We start from the raw sequence: 13,188 nt of genomic DNA, 5'->3' as shown, positions 1-13,188 counted from the left end.
ATCACATGTACAGCTGATTCTCAAGATCTTGCACACAAAAGCCAAGGACTACATGCTTTCTGGTAAGTTTTAATTACAATACTGGGTGGGGTGAATATATTTTATATGACATACATGATTTTTTGTTAACTAGTAAATAGTAGCCTACAGCAAAGTGTGTTTTAAATCATTTCTAACTTGTTAACAATTTCTGCTAGTTAGTTTTTGCTACCATATGGGTTTTAGCTTGCTTGAGTCTGCTAACTGAGTGTTAATTCACTTGTTTCCATACATGTTTAATTTTAAAACATTTATTTTACAATGGAGTTGTTTAATCTAACTGCTTAACTATTTATCTGAACATGGAATTGTATTTGTTWTTTTTTTACTCTTTTTTTCTCATCTTTACAGGAAAATGCCATGCAATTGCTCAAGCAATTTCTCCAACTGTCAACACATTGAAATGAATAGAGGACATATACCTGGAGACGCGTTGGTTGGGAATTGTGTGGAGGTGCGCGTTCGTGGGTGTGGTTTCAGAGCCGCGTACCTACTGTATGTCACAATTGGACAGCGAACTATCGTGTCCCAGCGTCTGTGGACTATGATTTACGCTTTAGCAGCAGGAGGACGAGCAATATCCACCGTTATAGTACGGATGAAGCCTGAGCTGGAATGTGAAGCTGAAGCTGGTTAGCCTTAGAAAACGTCTGTGCTATCCGGGATCTTTGGGACATCCCTACCCCATTGAAGTAGAACTTTAAAATGGTTAAGGTTAGGTAAAGGTTATGGTTAAGGTTATAGTAAGGGTAGGTGTTAAGGATAGGGTTTAAGGGAACGTCCCAAGGACCCTGGATAGTACTGACCAAAATCCTTAGTAGATCCAGGCAGAGATATTTTTGATTAGATGGGAAACTCCATTGGAAGGAGTGAATGGGAGTCAATTGGGCACTAGCTTGAAATCTCAACATTAACATGAATAACGTGAAGCTAAAACATTACAAATATTTTCCAGAGATGTGAGATAATTAACTTGTTCTCTGTAATATCATATAGCTTTGAAATCGTGACATTACATACTTAAAAGGAAAATACTAGGCAGGTTTCTCAACTCATGGTGCCTTTAATTATTATTATTTTTAATATAACCTTTATTTAACTAGGCAAGTCAGTTAAGAGCAAATTCTTATTTACAATGACCGCCTACACATCTGGGACATCTGCGAACTCTGAAAAAAAACTAAGTTAAATCATGGTCAGTGATCTTCAGGTCGGAGAGTCAGTTGTGCAGGATGCCAGTGTTTCAAACTTGGAATTCAGAGTTGTATGACCGTTTTAAACGATTTTCCCAGTTGGAGATAGTTTTTTCCATGAGTTCCCAGTTGACTTGAACGCACTGAAGTCGGAAGTCGAAGATTTCCGAGTATATATGTGAACAATGCATCATACCTTTTTAAGAAACGATTACGTGACGATTCCCTTAGCAACTGAGTGACGCAGATGACAACGGGAACATGATTGGTCTACAGTCTGCTGGGCGGAGCATGAAACGTTTCGCCATTCATTTACCTATGGATTCTTATCTCCTCCTTTTCTAATATCTCTGGTAGATCTATCTTGATTCTTATGTGCGCAAAGGCCCGACAAATGTGTAAACTCTGAAAAGAGCAAGACCGACAAAAGCCCCCACGGTAGCCAATCAACGCACACATCAAACAAGTACACTCGAATCAGATTGGACCGTTGTCATCTTGGGCTGCTGGCAATGCTAATATAGTCGCATTCTACGAAAGATCTTTGAAATTGGATCACATACCGGTACATCACCACTAGCTACCTTAATTGACTCAAAGGTGAGTGAACATCAATGTTACTACCTAAGAACGATATTAATAACCATATCATTTTTATTTTTGAGTATTTTTTTGACTGATTCAGAACACTCCATCATTCCTCACGTGTGGCGCTTGAACATCATAGCGCTCTGTCTCTTTCCTACTTTTTCTAATCTATTGCAGTGTTATGTTATAGGGTTCATGGATTGTGTGGTGTCATGTAGAGTGACTTGACCATCTGAAACAACTGAGTGACATGAACAAGCATGATGAAATACCATTTACAGTAGCATCATCAGTCGCGCTAAGGTAGCCTACTGTAGCCAACGCGGACAATGGTGGAGTCCTATTACGCTGGTTTGGGATGAACCGGGCAATGTCCTGTCAAGTCATCGGGCGAATGTGGGGCGGGAGGAGCGCCTTTCTCAAATCAATCGGTAATCTGCGCCGATTGGTCATGGTGTCAACAAGGCAGAATGGTGCATCGTCCAGAAACATACATCTATTTTCCATTAACTAAATGTTGACTCTTCAAACTAGTTTTAATTGGGAAGGCAGATAAAACGTTTTTATCAAAAGCAATCACTTTTGCATGTGAAACAATTAATTACGTCACTTTTGTTTTTAGGCGTCTTCGCTATCCGCCAGAGCGGAGCACCTGGCTCACGACCGGGACGCATCCCTGTTCCAAAACGAATGCAATCATTTTTAACCCGGTTAAAACTCCTCCCACTAGGGTAACCCGGGCCAGGTAAACGAACCTCCTCAGTGTAAAATGCTGCGATTGCATCATCTATCTCATACGAAATTTTGTAGCCTAACAAAAAGTATAATTTGACATGCTGGTGAGTGGAGGATGTATAGCATTTAGTAGCCTACGACGGAGGGGGAAAAAGTATTGCCTACAATAGAAAGGAGACATAATAGCAGCTATCAATTTGATGTCAGAATTTATCTTTATGTCTAATGTTACATACGTGTTTTTTAATAGTTAATTCTGCACAGGTTTGTCTGTCCACTGTTGAACAGATTGACACTAAACCTATAATCAATAACTAGAATCATAAATGGTATGGCAACTGCTTGGCCTCTGACTGTAAGTCACTGGGGGCAAGCTTCCTGCCAAGCTTCCTGCCATCCAGGACCTCTATACCAGACGGTGTCAGAGGAAAGCCCTAAAAATGACCAAAGACTCCAGCCACCCTAGTCATAGACTGTTCTCTCTGCTACCACACGGCAAGCAGTACCGGATCGCCAAGTCTAGGTCCAAAAGGCTTTTTAACAGCTTCTACCCACAAGCCATAAGACTCCTGAACAACTAATTCAATTGCTACCCGGACTATTTGCATTGACCCCCCCCCACTACTCTCTGTTTATCATCCATGCATAGTCACTACCTCTACCTACATGTACATATTACCTCGACTAACCTGTGCCCCCACACACTGACTCTATCGGTACCCCCTGTATATAGCCTAGCTACTGTTATTTTAAAACATTTTTATTTTATTTTTTACTTCAGTTTATTTTAGTAAATACTTTCTTACCACAAATTTTTCTTAAAACTGCATTGTTGGGTAAGGGCTTGTAAGTAAGCATTTCACTGTATGGTCTACACCTGTTGTATTCGGCGCATGTGACAAATACAATTTGATTAGATTTTTTGAAATATGTATACACTATTAAATCAGTACTAGCTAGGTAGTGTAGCCTGTAATTGCAAAACATTTTACATTTGCAAATGGTATATTGGATTGGGGGAAATTACGTGCTTTAATTCCCAATTTGTAGACTGTAAGACCAGTGCATCCTGGTTTTGCCTTTAGATAGTAGGATAAATGTAGGAAAACATAATTTTTTTATGATCCGATATAGCTGGCAGACTAAATTACTATTCATTGAGGCTAAATTCACAATCTGGCACTCATACCATCAGGGCCACCTAATCATCCCCAGCTTCCAATTGGCTCATTCATCCCCCCTCTCCCCTGTATCTATTCCCCAGGTCATTGCTGTAAATGAGAATGTGTTCAGTCAACTTACCTGGTAAAATAAGGTTTAAATAGGTACAATAAAAAACTTATATGATCCTTGGAAAAATGTGTAATATGTCAATTAGTCTGCATAGGCTTACTTGAATATTCAGAAAGGCCTATCAGTTTACCTATAGCAGGGATGGGCAACTGGTGGCCCCTCTTTTGTAGGCCACGGATCAATTCTCTTCACTGTCAAGAGGGGGACCGCTAAAATGTTTTGCTTGCAAGGAGAGAGCGTGCAGGGCACTCGACAAAATGTAGCCTAGGGCCCCCAAAAGGCTAGGACCGGCTCAGACTTCATGTTTGGGTATGGATGGATGGGTACGCAGCCCCGCAATCCACTGCGGCCCCTCAATGATGAATTCAGATTGTGTTGTGTAATGTTTATGGCCGATGAGCACCGATACGCTTTATCTATAATTTCTCTTCATATGACTTGGTTTGAAAAGGATTTGCCAGTAGATTGTCGACGTGATTCATAATAATGACTGCTTGTCCAGTTTACTATCTAAAATTTTGAAAGTATGATGTTGACATGATCAATCAAGATTATGATAACATCCATCTGTGGTTACCAGGTTGTTAGCTAGCTAGCTAATGCTGTAACATGACTGAACAAGGTAAACGGCTCATGAACGGCCTGCAACATTGTTTATGAAAGTTAAAATGCGGCCCCCCCCAATATGCGATAGAAAGAAAATAACTAATCTGGGTTATAACATTTGAACAGTTTTATATAAACTGTTAATAAACTGTTTTCCCTGCAGTAATGGTTCAAGCATGACTGTCAAGAATCTGCCCTCAGTGTATTTTCTATGGCACTCAGAGGCTGCAGTGCAGCGAAGTAATCGTTTGGAAAATTATTATTGGCGTGATTCTTTCTCCTAGGAGCAAGAGTGCTTCCAAATAAAAATTCCAGGTAGCACAGCAAAATGTTTAGGAGCATATGCAACCAAAATGGTAGCACTGTAGAGCCCTGCATCACATACATTGGAATGGGCAGTATCTGTTTCTGCAGACTGTGTTCTCCCACTCAGTATTTGTTACAGCACATGGACACTCATATCCCCATGTGGTCTCTCTCTCCCCACAGCCCCAGCTGTTGTTGGGGGCTGTCTTGCAGGGCCAAACACCAACATCCCTGCTTTATAGAGGTATTCAAAAGAGCACACCTAGGGTATTAATAGTAGCTGTAGTAAAAGGTAGTGTGTGTGGTGTTGCTGTGTTGGCCTCGCCAGCATCAGTGGCAGTAACTAAAGCTCAGAATGTTTAAGTTTCCTGGGTGTGCTCGTTGCAGCCTCATACTGAAGTACACAGTCTTGGAAAAGGTAAACACTGTTGCTTCTTATACAGTTGTTGTCTGTGTGAGCTGGTCTGCATCATCATCATCATCATCATCATCATGTAACCAGCCAATCAGTGTGTGCCGGGCAGGTGTGTGTGTTCCTTTCCCTTAGCACTCATTAACAGCTGCTTTAAGAGTTGATGGATACAGACTGTGTGTGCCTATTGTCATTTCCATGTAAAAGGACCCATGAGCACCAACGTCAAGTTCATAGGAGTATATCAAATTGGGTGTCAAATAAAGCTAAGAGTATATTTTAGAGAAATTAAGGCATAGATCCATTTTCCATAAAAAAATTTTTTGTCATAAGTAAAGTCTTTGATTTCTGGTCAAGAAAACATCTTAAAAGATATTAGAAATACACCAAAAGACCCCGTCAACTAATATCAATACTTCTATATTTAGTTCTGGAGAAATTATTTTCCTTCTCTATGTTTAACTTCTCTGCGCTACGGGATCATTTTCCTAAACAACCGCTGAATTGCAGGGCGCAAAATATTACTAAAAATATTTATAATCATGCAATCACAAGTGAAATATACCAAAACACAGCTTAGCTTGTTGTTAATCCACCTATCGTGTCAGATTTTGAAAATATGCTTTGCAGCGAAAGCAATCCAAGCTTTTGTGAGTGTATCAATCAATGCTAGAACAGCTAGCCCCAAATTACCACGGTCACGAAAGTCAGAAAAGCAATAAAATTAATCGCTTACCTTTGATAATTTTCGGATGTTTSCACTCACGAGACTCCCAGTTACACAATAAATGTTATTTTTGTTCGATAAATATTACTTTTATAACAAAAAAACGGCATTTAGGTTGCGCGTTATGTTCAGAAAACCAAAGCCTCATTCTGTTCAACGAAAATTCCAAAAAGTATCCGTAATGGTTGTAGAAACATGTCAAATGTTTTTTATAATCAATCCTCAGGTTGTTTTTAACAAACATAAACGATAATATTTCAACCGGACCGTAACCTATTCAATAAAAGAGAGAAAGAAAATGGAGAGCTACCCTTCTCGCGTGCAGGAACTAATCAAAGGACACCTGACTACGTTTGCAACAGCTCGCTCATTTTTCAAAATAAAAGCCTGAAACTATGTCTAAAGCCTGGTCACAGCCTGAGGAAGCCAATGAATCTGGTTGATACCCCTTTAAATGGAAGAAAGACGGGCAAGGAAACACAGATAAAAAATAATAATAATAAAAAATTAAAAAATCACTTCCGGGTTAGAATTCCTCAGGTTTTCGCCTGCAGAATCAGTTTTGTTATACTCACAGACAATATTTTGACAGTTTTGGAAACTTTGGAATGTTTTCTATCCTAATCTGTAAACTATATGCATATTCTACGATCTGGACCTGAGAAATAGTCCATTTACCTTGGGAACGTTATTAAAAAAAAATTATAATAATAATAATCTGACCCCTAGCGTCAAGAGGTTAAGAAACATTTCCTTGTAATTATTTTACCAAAACCCCACTTATCGTTAATATACACTGCTCAAAAAAATAAAGGGAACACTTTAACAACACAATGTAACTCCAAGTCAATCACACTTCTGTGAAATCAAACTGTCCACTTAGGAAGCAACACTGATTGACAATAAATTTCACATGCTGTTGTGGCAAATGGAATAGACAACAGGTGGAAATTATAGGCAATTAGCAAGACACCCCCAATAAAGGAGTGTTCTGCAGGTGGTGACCACAGACCACTTCTCAGTTCCTATGCTTCCTGGCTGATGTTTTGGTCACTTTTGAATGCTGGCGGTGCTTTCACTCTAGTGGTAGCATGAGACGGAGTCTACAACCCACACAAGTGGCTCAGGTAGTGCAGCTCATCCAGGATGGCACATCAATGCGAGCTGTGGCAAGAAGGTTTGCTGTGTCTGTCAGCGTAGTGTCCAGAGCATGGAGGCGCTACCAGGAGACAAGCCAGTACATCAGGAGACGTGGAGGAGGCCGTAGGAGGGCAACAACCCAGCAGCAGGACCGCTACCTCCGCCTATGTGCAAGAAGGAGAAGGAGGAGCACTGCAGAGCCCTGCCAAATGACCTCCAGCAGGCCACAAATGTGCATGTGTCTGCTCAAACGGTCAGAAACAGACTCCATGAGGGTGGTATGAAGGCCCGACGTCCACAGGTGGGGGTTGTGCTTACAGCCCAACACCGTGCAGGACGTTTGGCATTTGCCAGAGAACACCAAGATTGGCAAATTCGCCACTGGCGCCCTGTGCTCTTCACAGATGAAAGCAGGTTCACACTGAGCACATGTGACAGTCGTGACAGAGTCTGGAGACGCCGTGGAGAACGCTCTGCTGCCTGCAACATCCTCCAGCATGACCGGTTTGGCGGTGGGTCAGTCATGGTGTGGGGTGGCATTTCTTTTGGGGGCCGCACAGCCCTCCATGTGCTCGCCAGAGGTAGCCTGACTGCCATTAGGTACCGAGATGAGATCCTCAGACCCTTGTGAGACCATATGCTGGTGCGGTTGGCCCTGGGTTCCTCCTAATGCAAGACAATGCTAAACCTCATATGGCTGGAGTGTGTCAGCAGTTCCTTCAAGAGGAAGGCATTGATGCTATGGACTGGCCCGCCGTTCCCCAGACCTGAATCCAATTGAGCACATCTGGGACATCATGTCTCGCTCCATCCACCAACGCCACGTTGCACCACAGACTGTCCAGGAGTTTGCGGATGCTTTAGTCCAGGTCTGGAGGAGATCCCTCAGGAGACCATCAACCACCTCATCAGGAGCATGCCCAGGAATTGTAGGGAGGTCATACAGGCACGTGGAGGCACACACACTACTGAGCCTCATTACATCAAAGTTGATCAGCCTGTAGTGTGTTTTTCCACTTTAATTTTGAGTGTGACTCCAAATCCAGACCTCCATGGGTTGATAAATTTGATTTCCATTGATCATTTTGTGTGATTTTGTTGTAAGCACCATGTCACACTATGTAAAGAAAAAAGTATTTAATAAGAATATTTCATTCATTCAGATCTAGGATGTGTTATTTTAGTGTTCCCTTTATTTTTTTGAGCAGTGTATTTTCTAATTTCTCTCCCTCATGAGGAGGGAGGATAATACAAGTTCATAGAAGTAGCAAGTAAAGGTAGACCTACCAATTAGTTATAGTGTTTTTACTTATATCATGTTTTGTTTATGAATTATTAAGTGATTAAAACTCGTAATTATCTTACTGCAATTGAATTGGCTACAATGGGATATCATAGTAGTCACAGTTGGGTCACTTGCTACTCCCTTCCACTGGCATACTGTTATGTTCAGCTCATAACTGTTTTCTTTCTCTGAAAACAGTCTGGACAACCCCTCCTCCTCTCTTCAATGTCACCTCTCCCGGCTCTTACTAACACCTACCCAACCCATGAGCCCCCTCACTTTCCATTTACTGTAACCATCATCCGCACCTACTGAGCACTGACCGACACTGGACGTCCATGGACGTTGAAAAGTAGTTTACATTTTGTCAGTCCGCTCTGGCTGTGATTTCATTGATTTTTGGGCCGGACCGTGGTTCAACGTCCACTGACGGCCTGTATTTGGCCCAAACAACCACGTCCATGATTGGTGACCAGACCAAATCTAAACCAATCATCGACGTCTATGTTTCACAAGTTTGGACAGCACAGTACAGTAAAGAAAAGTAGAGTACAGTAGATTACACTAGAGCAGTGGTTCTCATGGTTTTGCCTCGGGACCCAAATTGAACCAGGTTGTCTCAGTCGTGACCCCAAGTTTCTTGTTGCGAAAAATAATCACCAAAATACAATCTGGAAAACAGTTTTTAATGCTATGTTGATAGTAAATGTAGCAATTACATGACAAGGGAACAACATTTCCACCTCTTTCATTTTGATCATATTCTTGATGAAGAATGTTAATAAAGTCACTGGTTTGAAACCACAAAATCAACCAAAATAGCCCTGCTAATAGCTCTATATTGAAAATACTGTGATTTGAAGAAACATTTTTCAGAGATTAAATTATTAAAACATGTATGTTCATTATCATTTCTACACACTTTCTACCTGGTTTAAGTCGTTTAAGTTCAGACTGGAGTATAACAAATATTTAATAAAATAAAACAATTTACACACATATATATATTTTTTTTACTCCAACACCTGCGACCCATTCAAAACTTCCTGCGACCCAAATTTGGGTGGTGACCCACCAGTTGAAAATCACTGCACTAGAGTACATTATAATGTATTGTACTGCACTCTACTGTATTATACTGTACTCTACTCTACTGAACTCCACTGTGATGTGCTGTACTGTGCTGTAGTGTGATGTCCAAACTTGTGAAACATAAATATCTACTATTGGTTCAGATTTGGTCTGGTCTGGACCAACCAAATTTGTTCTTGTTTGGGGGTTGAGCTCATTATAATAATAGCATGTTCGTAGAATAATACCCATGAATGCAAAGGATGATATTGCATATTTCTACCTTTGTGTACCTATTCATAATACATCATCATGAAGAGATTGACATTCATATCCACAATTATGCATTTCTGTGTAGTACAGATCAGGCACGAGTTATGTAAATCTGTTACCGTAATTATTTTATTGGGTGTAAATCCACTTCACTTACTGTAGTTCAATAACCAAAGTTTTTATTTTTCAAACTCAAGGTGTCATGTGACACACCATTCTTTCTGCAGACATCTTTGAATCTTAATGTGGAGCAGATATTTAGCAACGTTTTTTGGAAAACGTGGACACAAAGAACCGAGTGAGATTTTACTGTAATTCTGTTACCACACTTTGCATCTACACAGTTCTTCCAGGGTTTTGTGAAGTCTTGTGTGTAAATTGTTGGATGTAGTCCTTGTGCGTAGAGTTGTTATATTAGGCATAAGTAAACTTTGAATTCAATGGTTTTTGTTTGGCATACATTTTAAAGAGAAAAATAGTAGTCACTGGCTAGGTTTCCATCCAATTGGCGACAGATTTTCTTCCAAATATTCTAAAATCTGCACAAACGAAATATGCATATTTTCCCACCGGTGGTGTTTCTACCAAACTGACTTGTTGCAGATAAAAATCAGTGTGTGATGTAGAGGTCGACCGATTTATGATTTTTCAACGCCGATAGCGATTATTAGAGGACCAAAAAAGCCAATACCGATTAATCAGACGATTAAATTTTTTTTTTTTTTTTTAATAACGACAATTACAACAATACTGAATGAACACTTTTATTTTAACTTAATATAATAGATCAATATAATCAATTTAGCCTCAAATAAATAATGAAACATGTTCAATTTGGTTTAAATAATGCAAAAACAAAGTGTTGGAGAAGAAAGTAAAAATGCAATATGTGCCATGTAAAAAAGCAAACGTTTTAAGTTCCTTGCTCAGACCATGAGACCATATGAAAGCTGGTGGTTCATTTTAACAGGAGTCTTCAATATTCCCAGGTAAGAAGTTTTAGGTTGTAGTTATTATAGGAATTATAGGACAATTTCTCTCTCTACCATTCGTATTTCATATACCTTTTGACTATTGGATGTTCTTATAAGCACTATAGTATTGCCAGTGTAACAGTACAGCTTCCGTCCCTCTCCTCGCCCCTACCTGGGCTTGAACCAGGGACACATCGTCAACAGCCACCCTCGAAGCATCGTTACCCATCGCTCCACAAAAGCCACGGCCCTTGCAGAGCAAGGGGAACAACTACTTCAAGGTCTCAGAGCGAGTGACGTCACCGATTGAAACGCTATTAGTGCGCACCCCGCTAACTAGCTAGCCATTTCACATCGGTTACACCAGCCTAATCTTGGGAGTTGATAGGCTTGAAGTCATAAACAGCTCAATGCTTGAAGCACAGCGACGAGCTGCTGACAAATGCAGGAAAGTGCTGTTTGAATGAATGCTTACGAGCCTGCTGCTGCCTACCACTGCTCAGTCAGACTGCTGTATCAGATATCAAATCATAGACTTAATTATAACTTAATAACACACAGAAATACGAGCCTTAGGTCATTAATATGGTCAAATCCGGAAACGATAATTTTGAAAACAAAATGTTTATTTCAGTGAAATACGGAACCGTTCAGTATTTTATCTAACGGGTGGCATCCTTAAGTCTAAATATTGCTGTTACATTGCACAACCTTCAATGTTATGTCATAATTATGTACCATTCTGGCAAATTAATTACGGTCTTTGTTAGGAAGAAATGGTCTTCACACAGTTCGCAACGAGCCAGGCAGCCCAAACTGCTGCATATACCCTGACTCTGCTTGCACGGAACGCAAGAGAAGTGACACAATTTCCTTAGTTAAAATAAATTCATGTTAGCAGGCAATATTAACTAAATATGCAGGTTTAAGAATATATACTTGTGTATTGATTTTGAAGAAAGGCATTGATGTTTATGGTTAGGGACATTGGTGCAACGACAGTGCTTTTTTCGCGAATGCGCTTGTTAAAGCATCACCCGTTTGGCGAAGTAGGCTGTGATTCGATGAGAAATTCACAGGCACCGCATCGATTATATGCAATGCTGGACAAGCTAGATAACTACACATGGTTGATAATATTACTAGTTTAACTAGTGATTATGTTAAGATTGATTGTTTTTTATAAGATACGTTTAATGCTAGCTAGCAACTTACCTTGGCTTCTTGCTGCACTTGCGTAACAGGTAGTCAGCCTTCCACGCAGTCTCCTCGTGGAGTGCAATGTAATCGGCCACAATCGGTGTCCAAAAATGCAGATTACCGATTGTTATGAATCGGCCATTCCGGTTAATCGGTCGACCTCTAGTGTGATGATGTAGTGCACATAAAATGTACTTTTTCATGAACCAAATAAAAATAGAATGTTCAATGTGTTTCCATCGCATTTTCAACTCTACCAATAGTTTTGTCACAAAAACTGTTGAGTTAAATAGTAAATGTGTCTACTCTGGTCTTGGCATATGTGCTCTAGCCAACAGCTCACAGATACAGTGTGGGTAGGCTCTGCAGATAGGCTAGTCTACAGTCGTGATCAAAAGTTTTGAGAATGACACAAATATTAATTTTCACAAAGTTTGCTGCTTCAGTGTCTTTAGATATTTTTGTCAGATGATACTATGGAATACTGAAGTATATTTACAATAATTTCATAAGTGTCAAAGGCTTTTATTGACAATTATATGAAGTTGATGCAAAGAGTCAATATTTGCACTGTTGACCCTTCTTTTTCAAGACCTCTGCAATCCGCCCTGGCATGCTGTCAATTAACTTCTGGGCCACATCCTGACTGATGGCAGCCCATTCTTGCATAATCAATGTTTGGAGTTTGTGGGTTTTTGTTTGTCCACCCGCTTCTTGAGGATTGACCACAAGTTCTCAATGGGATTAAGGTCTGGGGAGTTTCCTGGCCATGGACCCAAAATATCGATGTTTTGTTCCCCGAGCCACTTGGTTATCACTTGCCTTATGGCAAGGGGCTCCATCATGCTGGAAAAGGCATTGTTCGTCACCAAACTGTTCCTGGAAGTTGCTCTCGGAGGATGTGTTGGTACCATTCTTTATTCATGGCTGTGTTCTTAGGCAAAATTGTGAGTGAGCCCACTCCCTTGGCTGAGAAGCAACCCCATACATGAATGGTCTCAGGATGCTTTACTGTTGGCATGACACAGGACTGACGGTAGCGCTCACCTTGTCTTCTCTGGACAACCTTTTTTCCGGAGGCCCCAAACAATCGGAAAGGGGATTGATCAGAGAAAGTGACTTTACCCCAGTCCTCAGCAGTCCAATCCCTGTACCTTTTGCAGAATATCAGTCTGTCCCTGATGTTTTTCCTGGAGAGAAGTGGCTTCTTTGCTGCCCTTCTTGAAACCAGGCCATCCTCCAAAAGTCTTCGCCTCACTGTGCGTGCAGATGCACTCACACCTGCCTGCTGCCATTCCTGAGCAAGCTCTGTACTGATGGTGCCCCGATCTCGCAGCTGAATCAAC

The 13,188-nt window shown here is 40.7% G+C and overlaps 1 protein-coding gene across 2 annotated transcripts in view; it reads left to right on the top strand.

Annotated features, from left to right (window-relative positions):
- The window catches only part of LOC111959713 (cystathionine beta-synthase-like), a 36,997-nt gene that overhangs the window by 7,832 nt on the left and 15,977 nt on the right, over nucleotides 1-13,188 (top strand). The window contains exon 1 of one of the 2 annotated variants that reach the window (XM_023981484.2): nucleotides 1,560-1,832. The exons of the other annotated variant lie outside the window; for it this stretch is intronic. The gene's annotated coding sequence lies outside the window, so the exon portion shown is untranslated. Of the gene's footprint in view, nucleotides 1-1,559; nucleotides 1,833-13,188 lie in introns of those variants that run through there. 2 annotated transcript variants of the gene reach the window in all.

Source organism: Salvelinus sp. IW2-2015, linkage group LG36, assembly GCF_002910315.2.
Source record: "Salvelinus sp. IW2-2015 linkage group LG36, ASM291031v2, whole genome shotgun sequence".
Taxonomy (NCBI): domain Eukaryota; kingdom Metazoa; phylum Chordata; class Actinopteri; order Salmoniformes; family Salmonidae; genus Salvelinus; species Salvelinus sp. IW2-2015.
This window is presented reverse-complemented; position numbering and strand designations above follow the sequence as displayed.